Source organism: Amphiprion ocellaris, chromosome 21 (genome assembly GCF_022539595.1).
Source record: "Amphiprion ocellaris isolate individual 3 ecotype Okinawa chromosome 21, ASM2253959v1, whole genome shotgun sequence".
In the NCBI taxonomy this organism is placed as follows: domain Eukaryota; kingdom Metazoa; phylum Chordata; class Actinopteri; family Pomacentridae; genus Amphiprion; species Amphiprion ocellaris.
This window is the reverse complement of record NC_072786.1, coordinates 10,787,371-10,806,013: the sequence shown is the minus strand read 5'-3', so window position 1 is coordinate 10,806,013 and position 18,643 is coordinate 10,787,371. Positions and strand designations below refer to the sequence as shown.

General features: G+C 37.5%; 1 long non-coding RNA gene across 1 annotated transcript; it reads right to left on the bottom strand.

The window, feature by feature from the left end:
* Nucleotides 1-327: 327 nt before the first annotated feature.
* LOC129347913 (uncharacterized) lies at nucleotides 328-16,911 on the bottom strand. Its single transcript, XR_008600253.1, has 2 exons — nucleotides 16,773-16,911; nucleotides 328-822 (listed from the first exon to the last, which is right to left on the bottom strand). It is a non-coding gene; the product is annotated as an uncharacterized LOC129347913 (long non-coding RNA).
* Nucleotides 16,912-18,643: the final 1,732 nt, after the last annotated feature.

Below are 18,643 nucleotides of genomic sequence, written 5' to 3'. Positions count from 1 at the left end.
ACGATTCCAAGCAGATTTATAGAAGGGTGAACCGGACTGTACTAAGTGTGGTCGAGTATAAAGGGGTGTTTTGTGGGTTTTTAAGGCTGATAATGATTATTAGTGAGACATTTGGAGGAGATATTCATTTGCAGTAAATGAAAGTATTTAAAATCTTGGAGTTAAACTTAGAAGAACACAAACTCTAACAGAAAACTTTGTTGATACGTTTTTGTTTTGTTTACAGATGTTAAGTTAAAGGAGTTTTATTTGTGACGTATAACCAATCAAATCACTCCAAAAGACAGAGCGACCACAGGTAGATCAAGGTTCAGAACCAAAGTAGCACCATTTTTAAATGTATTTATTACCGTAAATCAGTAAAAAATAAAATACTGATAATCAGTAAATCAGTCAGCCCACAATTACTACAATTCTACAATGTATGTCTCTTTCCTTTGACTTGTTATTTGTACAATATACGATGTATATGATGGCGTTTTTTCATACCAAAGGCTATACTATGATGTTTTCTAAGAGACATACTCTGTTTGTTCTGGCTCTGGGCTGCTGCACTCCTCCTCTGTTGTTTTCTGGATTGTACTCAGCTGCATGCCTTCGTCCACCCGGCCTCCGTTGACTCGTCCCGCCTGCCGTCTCTGGAGCTGAAGCTGGATTGGAACAGACCAAAATACAGTCCAATCACGATGACAGCTGCCTCTCAAAAGGCTCCTTCATCTGGCAGGTGGCGGCACTTCTTCTGAGGGGAAGCTGAGCTGGCCCAGCAGAACTTTGGAGATGTGTTCCAGTGGTTGGTGGATGTGTGGGGAGATAGAGAGGGACCTTTGAATTGTTCACAAAGGAAAACAGGGAACTCATTGGTAGTTTTAGTTTAGGGTGCTACTGCGGTGAGTTTTTGGGTTTTCAGAGGTGAACAGGAAGAGTTTTTTTTCATAATGATTATCTTTTACTTTGTTCCTGGTTGGAATGCCCATCAATGTCAACATGAAGTTCACTTTTAGTTCTGTTTATTTATTTTTGTTTTACTAACACCCATTTGCTTTTAACCCCCTCACATGTTGTGTTGTTGTAAACTTCTTCTTTCAAATAAATACTCGTCTAACCCTCTGGAAACCAGCGTTTCAACTGTTTTTGTGTTGCTCCTCACCTACTTCAGACAGGCAGGACAAAACAACGTTTTGTGGACCAAAGGCGATACTATGACGTTTTTAGAGCGACATGCGAAACTATGACGTTTTGAGAGCGGCATGCTATACTATTAAGTTTTGAGAGTGACATGCTATACGATGACGTTTTTTGGACGACATGCTATACTATGACGTTTTTAGAGCGACATGACGTTTCTTGAACCAAAGGCTATACGATGACATTTTTAGAGTGACATGCTATACTGTGATGTTGTTTTGAGCCACAGACTATACTATGATGTTTTTTGGGCGACGTGCTATACTATGACGTTTTTAGAGTGACATGCTATACTATAACGTTTTAAGAGCGACATACTATACTATGATGTTCTTTGGATGACATGCTATACTATGACGTTTGTTGGGCGACACGCTATACTATGATGTTTTTTGAGCCACATGCTATACTATGACAGTTTTTGGGCCACATGCTAGAATATGACATTTTTTAGATTTTTTTTCTTTGAAAAAAAAATCATCATGAATTTTGGCGCAAAAAAATGCGATTTTTCAACATGTTGTAAAAACGTGCCATGTGATGAAATAATGTAAAAGAGGCTAAGAAAAACACTCCAGAAAGGTTTTCTTAGAAAAAAAAAATCATCATGAATTTTGGCGCAAAAAACCCACCATAGTATACTATGTCGAAAAAAAAGGCGATTTTTCAACATGTTGTAAAAACGTGCCATATGATGAAATAATGTAAAAGAGGCTGAGAAAAACACCCCAGAAAGGTTTTCTTTGAAAAAAAATCATCATTAATTTTGGCACAAAAAAATGCCATAGTATACTATATCGAAAAAAAAGTGACTTTTTAAACATGTTGTAAAACCGTGCCATATGATGAAATAATGTAAAGGAGGCTGTGAAAAACACTCCAGAAAGGTTTTCTTTGAAAAAAAATCATCATGAATTCTGGCGCAAAAAAAAAAAACGCCATAGTATACTATGTCGAAAAATGTCATTTTTCAACATATTGTAAAAACGTGCCATATGATGAAGTAATGTAAAGGAGGCCCTGAAAACCACTAGAGAAAGGATTTCTTTGAAAAAAAAAATCATGAATTTTGGCGCAAAAAAAACGCCATAGTATACTATGTCCAAAAATGTCACTTTTCAGCATGTTCTAAAAACGAGCCATATGATGAAATAATGTAAAGGAGGCCATGAAAAACACTTCAGAAAGGTTTTCTTTGAAAAAAAAAAATCGTGACTTTTTGCACAAAAAAAACGCCTTAGTATACTATGTCGAAAAAAAATGTGATTTTTCAACATGTTGTAAAAACGTGCCATCTGATGAAATAATGTAAAGGAGGCCATGAAAAACACTCCAGAAAGGTTTTCTTTGAAAAAAAATCATCATGAATTCTGGCGCAAAAAAAACGCCATAGTATACTGTTGAAAAATGTCATTTTTCAACATATTGTAAAAACGTGCCATATGATGAAATAATGTAAAGTCGGGCGTGAAAAACACTCCAGACAGGTTTTCTTTGAAAAAAAAATCATCATGAATTTTGGTGCAAAAAAAACGCCTTAGTATACCATGTCAAAAAAAAATGCGATTTTTCAACATGTTGTAAAAACGTGCCATCTGATGAAATAATGTAAAGTAGGGCGTGAAAAACACTCCAGACAGGTTTTCTTTGAAAAAAAAAAATCATCATGAATTTTGGTGCAAAAAAAACGCCATAGTATACTATGTCGAAAAAAAATGTCATTTTTCAACATGTTGTAAAAACGTGCCATATGATGAAATAATGTAAAGGAGGCCGTGAAAAACACTCCAGAAAGGTTTTCTCTGAAAAAAAAAACATCATGAATTTTGGCACAAAAAAACGTCACAGTATACTATGTCAAAAAAAATGTGATTTTTCAACATGTGAAAATGTGCCATATGATGAAATAATGTAAAGCAGGGCGTGAAAAACACTCCAGACAGGTTTTCTTTGAAAAAAAAAATCATCATGAATTTTGGCGCTGTTAGAAGAAAATTGAGTGTTCACATGATCATATACCTCTGTGCTAAGTTTCAGTAGTTTTCTACTTGCCTGTACACTCGCAAGAATGTATGTTGTAACCACATTGCCACACATGCAGCTTACAGTCACAGCACACACACACCTCACCTGTAAACATTCTCATGAGAGAATTCTTCTTCTCACACCACACATATGTTTTGTCTCAGAGCGTGGGACCGCCCCACCCTCTGCTGTTCTGTAACCTATGCTTTATTATAAATAAAGGAACAAGGAACTGCTCGGCGCGTCTCTGCCTCAGAACGTAAGCTGAGCAGGGTGCCCTTGTACAAGAAATCTCTTTGCATGTGTTTGATCTGTTTCTCTCCTCTCAGTTCTGTGATCGAGGTTGGAGTCAGCCCGCTGGAGGCGGTAATCCTCTGACAGGCGCAAAAAAACGTCACAGTATACTATGTCAAAAAAAAATGTGATTTTTCAACATGTGAAAATGTGCCATATGATGAAATAATGTAAAGTAGGGCATGAAAAACACTCCAGACAGGTTTTCTTTGAAAAAAAATAATCATCATGAATTTTGGCGCAAAAAAAAACGCCTTAGTATACTATGTCGAAAAAAAATGTGACTTTTCAACATGTTGTAAAAACATGCCATATGATGAAATAATGTAAAGGAGGCCGTGAAAAACACTCCAGAAAGGTTTTCTCTGAAAAAAAATCATCATGAATTTTGGCGCAAAAAAAAACGCCTTAGTATACTATGTCAAAAAAAAATGTCATTTTTCAACATATTGTGAAAACGTGCCACATGATGAAATAATGTAAAGTAGGCCATGAAAAACACTCCAGAAAGGTTGTCTTTGAAAAAATCATCATGAATTTTGGCGCAAAAAAACGCCATAGTATACGTCGAAAAAATGTCATTTTTCAACATGTTGTAAAAACGTGCCATATGATGAAATAAAGTAAAGTGGGCCGTGAAAAACACTCCAGAGAGGTTTTCTTTGAAAAAAAAAATCATCATGAATTTTGGCGCAAAAAAACGCCTTAGTATACTATGTCGAACAAAAATGTGATTTTTCAACATGTTGTAAAAACGTGCCATATGATGAAATAATGTAAAGGAGGCCCTGAAAACCACAAGAGAAAGGATTTCTTTGAAAAAAAAAATCATCGTGAATTTTTGCGCAAAAAAATGCCATAGTATACTATGTCTAAAAATGTCATTTTTCAACATGTTGTAAAAACGTGCCATATGATGAAATAATGTAAAGGAGGCCGTGAAAAACACTCCAGAAAGGTTTTCTCTGAAAAAAAAATCATCCTGAATTTTGGCGCAAAAAAACGCCATAGTATACTATGTCGAAAAAAAATGAGATTTTTCAACATGTTGTGAAAACGTGCCATATGATGAAATAATGTAAAGTAGGCCGTGAAAAACACTCCAGAGAGGTTTTCTTTGGAAAAAAAAATCATCATGAATTTTGGCGCAAAAAAAAACGCCTTAGTATACTATGTCAAAAAAAATGTGATTTTTCAACATGTTGTAAAAACGTGCCATATGATGAAATGATGTAAAGGAGGCCATGAAAAACACTCCAGAAAGGTTTTCTTTGAAAAAAATCATGAATTTTTGCGCAAAAAAACGCCATCGCATACTATGTCGAAAAATGTCATTTTTCAACATATTGTAAAAACGTGCCATATGATGAAATAATGTAAAGGAGGCCGTGAAAAACACTACAGAAAGGTGTTCTTTGAAAAAAAAAACATCATGAATTTTTGCGCAAAAAAACGCCATAGTATACTATGTCGAAAAATGTCACTTTTCAGCATGTTGTAAAAACGTGCCATATGATGAAATAATGTAAAGGAGGCCGTGAAAAACACTACAGAAAGGTTTTCTTTGAAAAAAAAAATCATCATGAATTTTGGCGCAAAAAAACGCCATAGTATACGTCGAAAAAATGTCATTTTTCAACATGTTGTAAAAACGTGCCATATGATGAAATAATGTAAAGTGGGCCGTGAAAAACACTCCAGAGAGGTTTTCTTTGAAAAAAAAAAAAATCATCATGAATTTTGGCGCAAAAAAAACGCCTTAGTATACTATGTCGAAAAAAAATGTGACTTTTCAACATGTTGTAAAAACATGCCATATGATGAAATAATGTAAAGGAGGCCGTGAAAAACACTCCAGAAAGGTTGTCTTTGAAAAAAAATCGTGAATTTTTGCGCAAAAAAAACGCCATAGTATACTATGTCGAAAAAAAAATGTGATTTGTCAACATGTTGTATAAACGTACCATATGATGAAATAATGTAAAGTAGGCCGTGAAAAACACTCCAGAGAGTTTTTCTTTGAAAAAAAAAAAATCATCATGAATTTTGGCGAAAAAAAACGCCATAGTATACCATGTCGAAAAATGTCGTTTTTCAACATGTTGTAAAAACGTGCCATATGATGAAATAATGTAAAGGAGGCCGTGAAAAACACTCCAGAAAGGTTTTCTCTGAAAAAAAATCATCATGAATTCTGGCGCAAAAAAAAAAACGCCATAGTATACTATGTCGAAAAATGTCATTTTTCAACTTATTGTAAAAATGTGCCATATGATGAAATAATGTAAAGGAGGCCGTGAAAAACACTCCAGAAAGGTTTTCTTTGAAAAAAAAATCATCATGAATTTTGGCACAAAAAAACGCCATAATATACTATGTCAAAAAAAAAAAGCGATTTTTCAACATGTTGTAAAAACGTGCCATATGATGAAATAATGTAAAGGAGGCCGTGAAAAACACTCCAGACAGGTTTTCTTTGAAAAAAAAATCATCATGAATTTTGGCGCAAAAAAAAACGCCTTAGTATACTGTCGAAAAAAAATGTGACTTTTCAACATGTTGTAAAAATATGCCATATGATGAAATAATGTAAAGGAGGCCGTGAAAAACACTCCAGAAAAGTTTTCTCAAAAAAAAAATCATCATGAATTTTGGCGCAAAAAAAAACGCCTTAGTATACTATGTCGAAAAAAAATGTGACTTTTCAACATGTTGTAAAAACATGCCATATGATGAAATAATGTAAAGTAGGACGTGAAAAACACTCCAGAAAGGTTGTCTTTGAAAAAAATCATCGTGAATTTTTGCGCAAAAAAAACGCCACAGTATACTATGTCGAAAAATGTCATTTTTCAACATGTTGTAAAAACGTGCCATATGATGAAATAATGTAAAGGAGGCCGTGAAAAACACTCCAGAAAGGTTTTCTCTGAAAAAAAATCATCCTGAATTTTGGCGCAAAAAAACGCCATAGTATACTATGTCGAAAAAAAATGAGATTTTTCAACATGTTGTGAAAACGTGCCATATGATGAAATAATGTAAAGTAGGCCGTGAAAAACACTCCAGAGAGGTTTTCTTTGGAAAAAAAAAATCATCATGAATTTTGGCGCAAAAAAAAAAACGCCTTAGTATACTGTCAAAAAAAAAAGTGATTTTTCAACATGTAAAAACATGCCATATGATGAAATGATGTAAAGGAAGCCATGAAAAACACTCCAGAAAGGTTTTCTTTGAAAAAAAATCATGAATTTTTGCGCAAAAAAAACGCCATCGCATACTGTCGAAAAATGTCATTTTTCAACATGTTGTAAAAACATGCCATATGATGAAATAATGTAAAGGAGACCGTGAAAAACACTACAGAAAGGTGTTCTTTGAAAAAATCATCATGAATTTTGGCGCAAAAAACGCCATAGTATACGTCGAAAAAATGTCATTTTTCAACATGTTGTAAAAACGTGCCATATGATGAAATAATGTAAAGGAGGCCGTGAAAAACACTCCAGAGAGGTTTTTTTTGAAAAAAAAAAATCATCATGAATTTTGGCGCAAAAAAACGCCTTAGTATACTGTCGAAAAAAAATGTGATTTTTCAACATGTTGTAAAAACGTGCCATATGATGAAATAATGTAAAGTAGGCCCTGAAAACCACTAGAGAAAAGATTTCTTTGAAAAAAAAAATCATCATGAATTTTGGCGCAAAAAAACGCCTTAGTATACTATGTCGAAAAAAAGTGACTTTTCAACATGTTGTAAAAACATGCCATATGATGAAATAATGTAAAGGAGGCCGTGAAAAACACTCCAGAAAGGTTGTCTTTGAAAAAAAATCATCATGAATTTTTGCGCAAAAAAAACCGCCATAGGATACTATGTCGAAAAAAAATGCGATTTTTCACCATGTTGTATAAACGTGCCATATGATAAAATAATGTAAAGGAGGCCGTGAAAAACACTACAGAAAGGATTTCTTTGAAAAAAAATCATCATGAATTTTGGCGCAAAAAAACGCCATAGTATACTATGTCGAAAAAAAATGTGATTTTTCAACATGTTGTATAAACGTACCATATGATGAAATAATGTAAAGTCGGCCGTGAAAAACACTCCAGAGAGGTTTTCTTTGAAAAAAAAAAAAAATCATCATGAATTTTGGCGCAAAAAAAGCGCCATAGTATACTATGTCGAAAAAATGTCATTTTTCAACATGTGAAAACGTGCCATATGATGAAATAATGTAAAGTGGGCCGTGAAAAACACTCCAGAAAGATTTTCTCTGAAAAAAAATCATCATGAATTCTGGCGCAAAAAAAACGCCATAGTATACTATGTCGAAAAATGTCATTTTTCAACATGTTGTAAAAACGTGCCATATGATGAAATAATGTAAAGGAGGCTGTGAAAAACACTCCAGAAAGGTTTTCTTTGAAAAAAAGTCATCATGAATTTTGGCGCAAAAAAACGCCATAGTATACTATGTCGAAAAATGTCATTTTTCAACATGTTGTAAAAACGTGCCATATGATGAAATAATGTAAAGTGGGCCGTGAAAAACACTCCAGAAAGGTTTTCTTTGAAAAAAAATCATCATGAATTTTGGCGCAAAAAAACGCCATAGTATACTATGTCGAAAAATGTCATTTTTCAACATGTTGTAAAAACGTGCCATATGATGAAATAATGTAAAGTGGGTCGTGAAAAACACTCCAGAAAGGTTTTCTTTGAAAAAAAAAAAATCATCATGAATTTTGGCGCAAAAAAAGCGCCACAGTATACTATGTCGAAAAAATGTCATTTTTCAACATGTGAAAACGTGCCATATGATGAAATAATGTAAAGTGGGCCGTGAAAAACACTCCAGAAAGGTTTTCTTTGAAAAAAAGTCATCATGAATTTTGGCGCAAAAAAACGCCATAGTATACTATGTCGAAAAATGTCATTTTTCAACATGTTGTAAAAACGTGCCATATGATGAAATAATGTAAAGTGGGTCGTGAAAAACACTCCAGAAAGGTTTTCTTTGAAAAAAAAAAAATCATCATGAATTTTGGCGCAAAAAAAGCGCCACAGTATACTATGTCGAAAAAATGTCATTTTTCAACATGTGAAAACGTGCCATATGATGAAATAATGTAAAGTGGGCCGTGAAAAACACTCCAGAAAGATTTTCTCTGAAAAAAAATCATCATGAATTCTGGCGCAAAAAAAACGCCATAGTATACTATGTCGAAAAATGTCATTTTTCAACATGTTGTAAAAACGTGCCATATGATGAAATAATGTAAAGGAGGCTGTGAAAAACACTCCAGAAACGTTTTCTTTGAAAAAAAGTCATCATGAATTTTGGCGCAAAAAAACGCCTTAGTATACTATGTCGAAAAAATATGTGATTTTTCAACATGTTTTAAAAACGTGCCATATGATGAAATAATCTAAAGGAGGCCCTGAAAACCACTAGAGAAAGGATTTCTTTGAAAAAAAAAATCATCATGAATTTTGGTGCAAAAAAACGCCATAGGATAGTATGTGGTCAAAAATGGCCAAAAAACATCATAGTTTAGTATGTCGTCAAAAGTATCACAAAAACGTCATAGTTTAGTATGTGGTAAAACGTGTCACCAAAATGTCATACTTTAGTATGTGGTCAAAAATGGAGAAAAAACATGTAGGATACGTCATATTTTCTATAAAAAAAATAAAAAAAAATTAAAAAAAAAATGTCATGATATAGTTTGGAGTTGTCTGTGAAAAAAAGTCATAACATGTCATAAAATTGTTATCTTAACTCACGTTATAGAAAATCAAAGTGTATTACATTCGTAAAATGATCATAATATGGCATGTCAAAAACCAACATAGGAAGGTATTTTATGTCATCATGTAGTGTTGCTAAAAAATGACAATACCAATTTAATCAAGTTTTTTTTATGCATTTCACATTTGCATGCTAAACAATTTTGACCAAAGCCCTTTACATGTTGTAAAATCAATTTTCACAGGAAACAAATATCTCATTGTATACTATGCCATAGTAAAAAGTCATAGTAAAGAATGTACAAAAATTCACAGTAGAGTATGTAAAATATATTATGACATTGTTAGAGCGACATGCTATACTATGATGTTTCAAGAGCAACATGCTATACGGTGACGTTCTTTGGACGAAATGCTATACAATGACTTTTTTAGAGCAACATGCTATACGATGACATTTTGTTGGACCAAAGGCTATACTGTGACGTTTTTTCAGCGACATGGTATACTATGATGTTTTTAGAGCGACATGCTATACTATGACGTTTTTAGATCAAAGGCTATACTCTGATGTTTTTTGGACGACATGCTATACTAGAACAATTGTAAGAGCGACATGCTATACGATGACGTTTTTTGGGTGACATGATACACTATGATGTACTTTGGACGACATGCTATACTATGACGTTTTTTGGACCAAAGGCTATTGCTGTGACATTTTTAGAGCCACATGCTATACTCTGACATTTTTTGAGGCACATGCTATACTATGACGTTTTTTGGGCGACATGCTATACTATGACGTTTTTTGGACGAAAGGCTTTACTTTGACATTTTTAGAGCGACATGCTACACTATGACGTTTTTTGAGCCACATGCTATACTATGACGTTTTTTGAGCCACATGCTATACTGTGACGTTTTTTGAGCCACATGCTATACTGTGACGTTTTTTGAGCCACATGCTATACAATGACGTTTTAAGAGCGACATGCTATACTATGACATTTTTAGAGCGACATGCTATACTATGATGTTTTCAGAGCGAAATGCTATTGTCATAACCCAGCTCAATGGCCATGACAAAAGAACGGGAGGAGTCCACTTTCCAAAATAACCCAGATAATTTATTACAACTGAAAGTAAGTCAAACAAATAATAACTACGAATATGGGGTGTGTCTTGTCTGTAATATCAGTAGTGTGTATGTGGGTGTGTGAGAATGATGTGGTGCAAGGTGTTGAAGGGTGCACTAACAAAGAATACTAAATAAATGGTGCATGTGGCTCAGGTGAAGGAACAGGGCGCAGAGAGCCCCACAGGTCACTGGAAGCCAGCATATATAGTGGAGGTGGAGCAGCAGGCCCAGATGCTCCACATCTCTGTGATTTTACCTGGCCAATCCCAGTACCTTGGAGAGAACAGACGTTATTAGCGCCTCTATTAGATATATACATGGGGCTGTCACACCCTGCCCCATAAAGTCAGGGCTCCAAGGGAGTCACCGGCCCCAAATCACCAACACCAAGTCTACAAAACCACAGTGACCCACCAACAAACAACCCACAACTATAAACATCAAATCCTCAAAAGCAGCGATGAGCAAGAACAAATATATACAAATCCCATCCAGTCCAATGTTTATGTCCGCCCAACAATGTGCCGTGTAGACTACCCCACCCATTCTCAGCAACCCCGGTACCTGAGAAGCAGATTAAGAGAGCAGAGCAGCAACAAAACACACAAGGCATCAATAAAACATTATAAAGGGAACTCTAAAGGTCAGAGGTCATGGTAAACCACCAAGTCGTCTAAATAGACGGCACAGCCCTCCAAACCAGCTACAACACGGTTCATTAACCGTTGGAAGGTTGCCGGAGCATTTTTTAACCTGAACAGCATTACTTTATAAGAGAACAGACCAGATAGAGTTACAAACGCAGAAATTTCCTGTGCACGTTTGGTTAAAGGAACCTGCCAGTATCCTTTAAGCAAATCAAACTTGCTGACAAATTTGGCTGAACCTACCTGGTCAATACAGTCATCCATTCTGGGCAATGGAAAACAATCAGACTTTGTGACGGCATTAACCTTTCTGAGGTCTGTACAAAACCTGGGTGTTTTGTCTACTTTGGCACCAAAATGCACGGAGTTGCCCAACTCGAGAATGAAGGCTCAGCAATTCCATTTTCAATCATGTAATTAATTTCAGAATCGAGATATTTAAGTTTATCAGGTGCCATGCGATAAAACCTCTCTTTAATTGGCGGCGCATCACCGACATCAATGTCATGCTCGATCCAATGAGTACGTGACGGCACATCACCAAACAAACAGGGATACCTACCGATTAGCTCTGACAACTCCAGACTCTTGGACACAGACAGGTGTGATAGGATTTTATCCAAGTTATGAAGTGATTCTGAATTTTTTAGACGACCATAGAGCAAACTGTCATCAGGCTCAGGAACCCCATCTCCCTCTTAACCCTCCAAAACAGAGCTCACAGCCAGCACAGGACGCACAGACTCAGGAACATTACCTACCACCGGATCAGACTCACGCTTGTAATAAAGTTTAAGCAAATTAACATGATATAACTTTTTGGATTGTTTACGACCCGGTGTTGAAATTACATAATAAAGATCAGACAATTTTTCTACAATACTATAAGGGCCTGCAAACTTAGCCTCAAATGGTGATCCCATGATAGGCATTAGAGCCAAAACTTGGTCTCCTGGACTGAACTCCTGGTGTACTGAGCGGCGATCATATAGTGTTATTTTATTCTGAGCCATCTGCAATTTTTCTCTCGCTAAAGCACCAGCGACAAACAAGCGATGACGGAAACCATTAACGAAGTCGATCAAATTTTTAGGAGGTTCTGTTTCAACCCAGTCATCTTTAAGGACAGACAACGGACCACGCACAGTGTGTCCGAAAACCAGCTCATTTGGACTAAAGCCTGTGCTTTCCTGAATTGCCTCTATCGCGGCCAACATCAGCCAGGGAAGTCCTTCTTCCCAGTCCCTGTCCAACTCAGTGCAGTACGCCCAGAGCAGAGATTTGAGGGTCTGGTGAAACCTCTCAAGTGCACCCTGGCTTTGCACATGGTAAGCCAAAGACTTGTTGTGTTTTATTTTTAATGTTTTCAGTACCTGTCCAAACATATGTGATGTAAAATTTGAACCTCTGTCGCTCTGCACAATTTTGGGATGCCAAATACTGAAATAAACTGAGTAAGCACCTTTACCACAGATTTAGCTGTAATGGACCTCAGCGGATACGCAGCAGGATAGCGCGTGCTTTGGCACATCACTGTAAGAAGATACTTACTGCCAGATTTTGAACACGGTAAAAGGCCAACACAATCGACTATAAGATGTTCGAAAGGTTCACTTACGGCTGGTATCGGTTGCAGAGGAACAGGCTTCACAGACTGGTTCGGTTTCCCTGTTAACTGACACACATGACAGGTTTTTATAAATGTAGATACATCTCTTTTTATATGTGGCCAGAAGAAATGTTTCAAAACGTGCAAATATGTTTTTCTGACACCGAAGTGTCCACCATCATCATGGGCCACTTTCAGCACCAAGGGACGGAACTTAGCCGGAACCACTAACTGGAAAACAGCCTCTCCAACAGAATCACAGCCGAGGTGCGTCCACTTCCTAAACAGCAAACCATTCTGCACACAGTAGCCAGTGGCCACATTGTTTAGTTCAGCTGCTGGTAAAACTCGACCAAACATTTCCTTTAATGAAGGACCATTCTGCTGCTCTTTAACCAGCTCACTGGCTGATACAGCCAGAGGAAAATCAGACAGCGGTGGGACCTCCGCTGTAACGACATCATCACCACTGTTCGTCACAGCCTCAGCCTTACTCATGGCACGTGTGACCACACAAGCTGGAACTATCTCCTGTAACTCAGGAGAACCCTTCATGGACAAAATATCGATAGGATCAAGTATCAAAGGTGAAGGAGCTGACTCTGACCACACTCTGCTACCATCCAACCCATTACCCAATATAAAATGAATTCCCTCTATGGGCAATGCTGGTCGAACCCCAACAGATACCTCACCCTGCACCAGTTTGCAATCAAGGACCACCTTATGTAACGGAATGGGCAACACCGTCAAACCCATCCCACTGCTGAGAATACTGTCTCCCGTATCCGTCTGATCAGAAAATGTCAATACAGAAGCCACAATATAGGAATCATGAGCTCCTGTATCCCTCAGGATTTTAATTGGAACCTTTGACTCATCACCTACCAGAGACACAAAACACTCCCCGAATGAACGGCGCATACACAGACAAAACATCAGGTTCAAAAACATCGGAAACAAGAGTTGCAGAAACTCTGCAGGTAACAACGGGCGCTGCTGCAGCTGTAGGCTTTACATTTGATTTTACAGCTTTATTTCTGGCTTGTAAAACATAGCATTCTGCCTTCCAATGCCCTACTTGATGACAGTAGTTACAAACCTTAGCTTTGTCAACGTTCCGCCGCGTTTTAAATGACCCGACCGTCCCTGAACGCATCTGCTCCGCTGGAACGCACGGCTGCTTTCCCCGCCAGCCAAAATCCATCTCTGGCAGCAGCGCGCTCCCGGAAGTTTCTCTTGTGAAGCAGCTCAAACTCATCAGCTGTCATAGCAGCCTGGGATGCAGTCTTGATGTTTCTTTCATTAACAAACGCGGCAATGCGCGATGGAAGCACATTTTTAAACTGTTCTAAAATCAGCAACTCACACAAATCGTCAAAAGTTGTGACATCAAGAGCAGTTAACCAACGTTTAAAATGCAAGGATAAATTTCTGGCAAACTCTACAAACTGGCTCTCTCGGTCTCTCTTTCCTGCCGGATGCGATCGATTTCAATCTGTTTTTTTTAATTTGTAGTTCATGTTTTAATTGATCGTGCTGCAACTGTGAGAAGCTCTTTCTGTTGCTCAAATGTTAAGCCTTGTGTTTGCACAGAAAACGATGAGACGGCAGGACACTCTTCCTGATCTATGGCCATAACTCCCATTTCCATTAATTTTGTTTTTAATGTCACCTTAATATTTTCTTTTAACAGTTTATCCCCCAAACTAACACTATAATGCTCAGCAAGCCTCACCAACTAGTCTTTTGTACACTTTTCTAAGTTCTCCTCGGATGGAGCAGCAATAAATGACTCAACTTCTGACATTTTGAGAATTTATTCAAAGACAACTACAGCATAGGACAACTTTACACTTGTAGAGGACCCGTCAGGCACCACAAGGCCACCGTGTGCACTCGGAGGATCACCCCGAGCCGGTATGGAGCTCTCCCGCTACCTAATGGACAAAACCCCGCTGTCTAACTCTTCCCTAGTCTTCATGGAACGACTAGCGGCGGGTTCTTATGCACCGTTGGCGGCTGGCCCGGTTGGGCGACTAGCACGCCAGCGACCCTCCCGAAACCCAATCATGCTCCCAGGCAAAGCTTTAACCGCACGCGTTACAGCACTACAAGCCCCACGCAACGAACCCAAAGGGGAACGCTGCTACAGCCTACAAGGGAAAACTCCACACCACCATAACAACAAAGCACACGATACCTTCTTACCTGACTCTCCTACTACCTACGTAAACAAACTGCAGCCGAGGATCCACGCCGAGTCCACAGGGGAAGTAAACAACCAAACATAGATACAGTTTAGAGTCTACATTAACAATATACCAATTAACTTACCCCGATGAAAAGCCAAAATAAGCTATGCTTTTCTCCTCTGTACCCACAAACGTACGGACAAAACGTTTACCGTCAGTATAAACACGGAAACAAAAAGGAAACAGGTGCGCCAAACAATTTTTACGCACGTGCGCTCTCGCCGGTGTTCCAGTTTAACTGGTGATCAGGTTAACTGGCGATAGTTTCCGTCTCCAGATGTTTCGTTCGCAGATTCGTCACGATCAGACCTGGATTTACGTGAAATAAAGATACCAGATAAAGAAGACGTCGCCGAAAAACGTCGGAATCACTGCCTAATAAAGTCTATATCCATGTAAATATGATCTACAGACAGTAAAAAGAAATGTGCGGGCCGAAATAAAAAACACGTATTTTTCAAATACGGTGAGAGGATTCGAACCCACGTAATCCAGCAATAAAGTTACAAGACCACCGTCTTACTCATTGTACTACTAACCAACTCGACAAGTATTCCGCTTCATCCATATAGATCACTGTCATCCTGTCAGGTGTTTAACACCTGACAGGTAATAAACACTTCAAACAAGGCAATTTACTCACTTGCGCAACCAAAACGGGAACAAAACAGCTGGACAAGCCCCATTTTGTCATAACCCGGCTCAATGGCCATGACAAAAGAACGGGAGGAGTCCGCTTTCCAAAATAACCCAAATAATTTATTACAACTGAAAGTAAGTCAAACAAATAATAACTACGAATATGGGGTGTGTCTTGTCTGTAATATCAGTAGTGTGTATGTGGGTGTGTGAGAATGATGTGGTGCAAGGTGTTGAAGGGTGCACTAACAAAGAATACTAAATAAATGGTGTATGTGGCTCAGGTGAAGGAACAGGGCGCAGAGAGCCCCACAGGTCACTGGAAGCCAGCATATATACTGGAGGTGGAGCAGCAGGCCCAGATGCTCCACATCTCAGTGATTTTACCTGGCCAATCCCAGTACCTTGGAGAGAACAGACGTTATTAGCGCCTCTATTAGACATATACATGGGGGCTGTCACACTATACTATGACATTTTTAGAGTGACATGCTATACGATGACGTCTTTTGGAGGACATGCTATACAATGACAATTTTTAGAGCAACATGCTATACGACGACGTTTTTTGGACGACATGCTATACTATGACGTTTTTTGAGCCACATGCTATACTATGGTGTTTTTTGAGCCACATGCTATACTATGACGTTTTTTGAGCGACATGCTATACGATGACGTTTGTTTGGTGACACTCTATACTATAGGCTTTTTAAATTGACATATTACTATGACTTTTTTTTGTTTTAGTTTTTTTTTGTTTTTATAGCAACATATTATAAGAATTTGAACAGTTTTTAAAATTACTATACTTTTACTTGAACAATGAAATATTATTCTATGGCATTTTTTAGACGACATATACTCTGATGTTTTCTTGAAAAACATACTATTTTGACAACATACTGCACTATGACATTTTTTGAACCACATATCATACATGACAATTTTAGGCAACATCCTATCATTTTACACTTTTTGAACCACATAATAATCTGTTTTTTGTTTTTTTTTGCCAAGCTATACTATGAACTACAGGCCATACTATGTTATTCTTGAAAAGTATACTATACTTTCACATTTTCTGAACTACATCCTATACTATGGCATTATACACAGAGTGCTTTGGTTACATGTTGATTTATAATGTAGATTTTTTTCTGTTTTGTTTTTTGACAGGATTACCACAAACCTGACCGTGAACAGTGTTGACACCCACCTGAGGGAGACGCTGACTAAGATCTCAAGGCTGCTTGGTCGTGGTCTTTCTGGTCCTGCTCCAGAACGCCTTCATCAACTACGTCTTCTTTTGAAGAGGCCCTCAGATGCTGCGATCTCTGACCCTAAGGAGGAATTGCTACTTTCACTCTGTAACGAGACGGCGGTTATTTTAAAGACCCAGCTCCTGGCGGCTTTGAGTGAAAGTTTAACACCCATCAAAACAGAACTACAGACAGTTAAATCTGAGCTGTCGTTCAGTATTTCAAACATCAAGTCCGACCCGGCTGCCCTAAAGCACGCTGTGGGTGAAACAGAAACTTCACTCTCCACATCACCGACGACATCGTCACACTCCAAAGCAGAGCACCTGTCAGCTGAACTTTTAAAAGTGGACTATAAATGTGAAGAATGTGAGCAGCAGCAGCCTGTGAGCAGCGGAACAGATGTGATCAGAAAGAAGTCATTTTCTTTTTTCTTTTCTTTCTGGTTGACTTGATGCTGTCAGATGCAGATGTTGGAGCTGATTCTGATCTTTCAGGATAAAAAAGCTGCTTTTCCTTCACAGACTTTTCAGGAAATTATTCTCTCAGGTTTTCTCTGCTATTTATATTTTTATTATCTGTGATTATTTCATTATTTCTTTATTGTAAAAATAAAGTTTGAGGCATAAAGACTCATTTAGTTATTTTATTCCTGAAATCTTTGACGTAGCAGAACTAAACTTCCATTTTCCTTCTTGTACTTCTGATCCTAGAACTAAACGTATCTTCAGCATGGATCATCTGCTTTTAATGAATTAGCAGCAACATCACAACAACAAATTAGACATTTTCAACAAATTAATGAAACTGATGTCATTTAAAACTATCAGAGTCTGTTTTAGTGTGAAATTAAAGCTGATCACTGACAACTAGAACATTAACGTTACTGTTTTAATCACATTTAAGTTTCCTGAACATTACATTAATGTCAACCAGCCACAGTTTTATGAACTTAATGAACCACATAACAGGAACACAACACACTTCAGCTGTTTACATGAAACGCAACACATTAGCTTAATGCTACGTTAGCTTTAATCAGGCTACAACTGAACAGCTAGCTCGGTTAGCATCGCTAACATTAAAGCTAATATTTACTATGCTAACTTTCTTCTCTGGTCAACACACACTGAAACAAACTCCACCAACATCTGGAGTGCATGGCACACATTATATCTGACACTAAAGCTGCATATAAAGTGCATTAAAAGCGGCACCGATACGAAAATAAACATTTACTTACTGAACTATCAGAGTCCTTTCAGTGTCTGCTGGTAGAATCAGCCGAAGGTAGAAAACTGGTTAAAACAAGCCAAAGGGCAGGAAAAATGTCTGTGGAAAATGTTGTGCTGCTCCACCGATAAATAAACCAACAGTTATTATATCAGAATTAATCCAAACGAGGAGAGCAGAATCTCTGCCGCCTCCTCCATAGGACCTGTCAATCATTCCAGACCGGACTGTCAATCAAGTAGTCCCGCCCCCTGGCTTCGCAAAACGCTCTATAAAAAAATCAATATTGATTTATTTTAAGATCGGCCACCTGATCTCTCATTTTGACCATGAAAACTCACGAAAAAAATGTAAAAATTTATATACAGTCTATGCACCGTACTCTGTTTGGCTCCACACTTGCTGATGACCACTTCCGGTCTCAGAAAATCAAAAAACGGACCTTTTTTCGTTTCTGTCTCTTACTGATTTTACTTTCTTGTTATTCTAAATATAAAACGAAAATCGAAGCATTTAAAAAAAAATCGTACATCCCTTTTTGATCATGAAAAGAAAAAACGCCTTGTATTTCAATTTTATTTTTTGTATTTTAAAA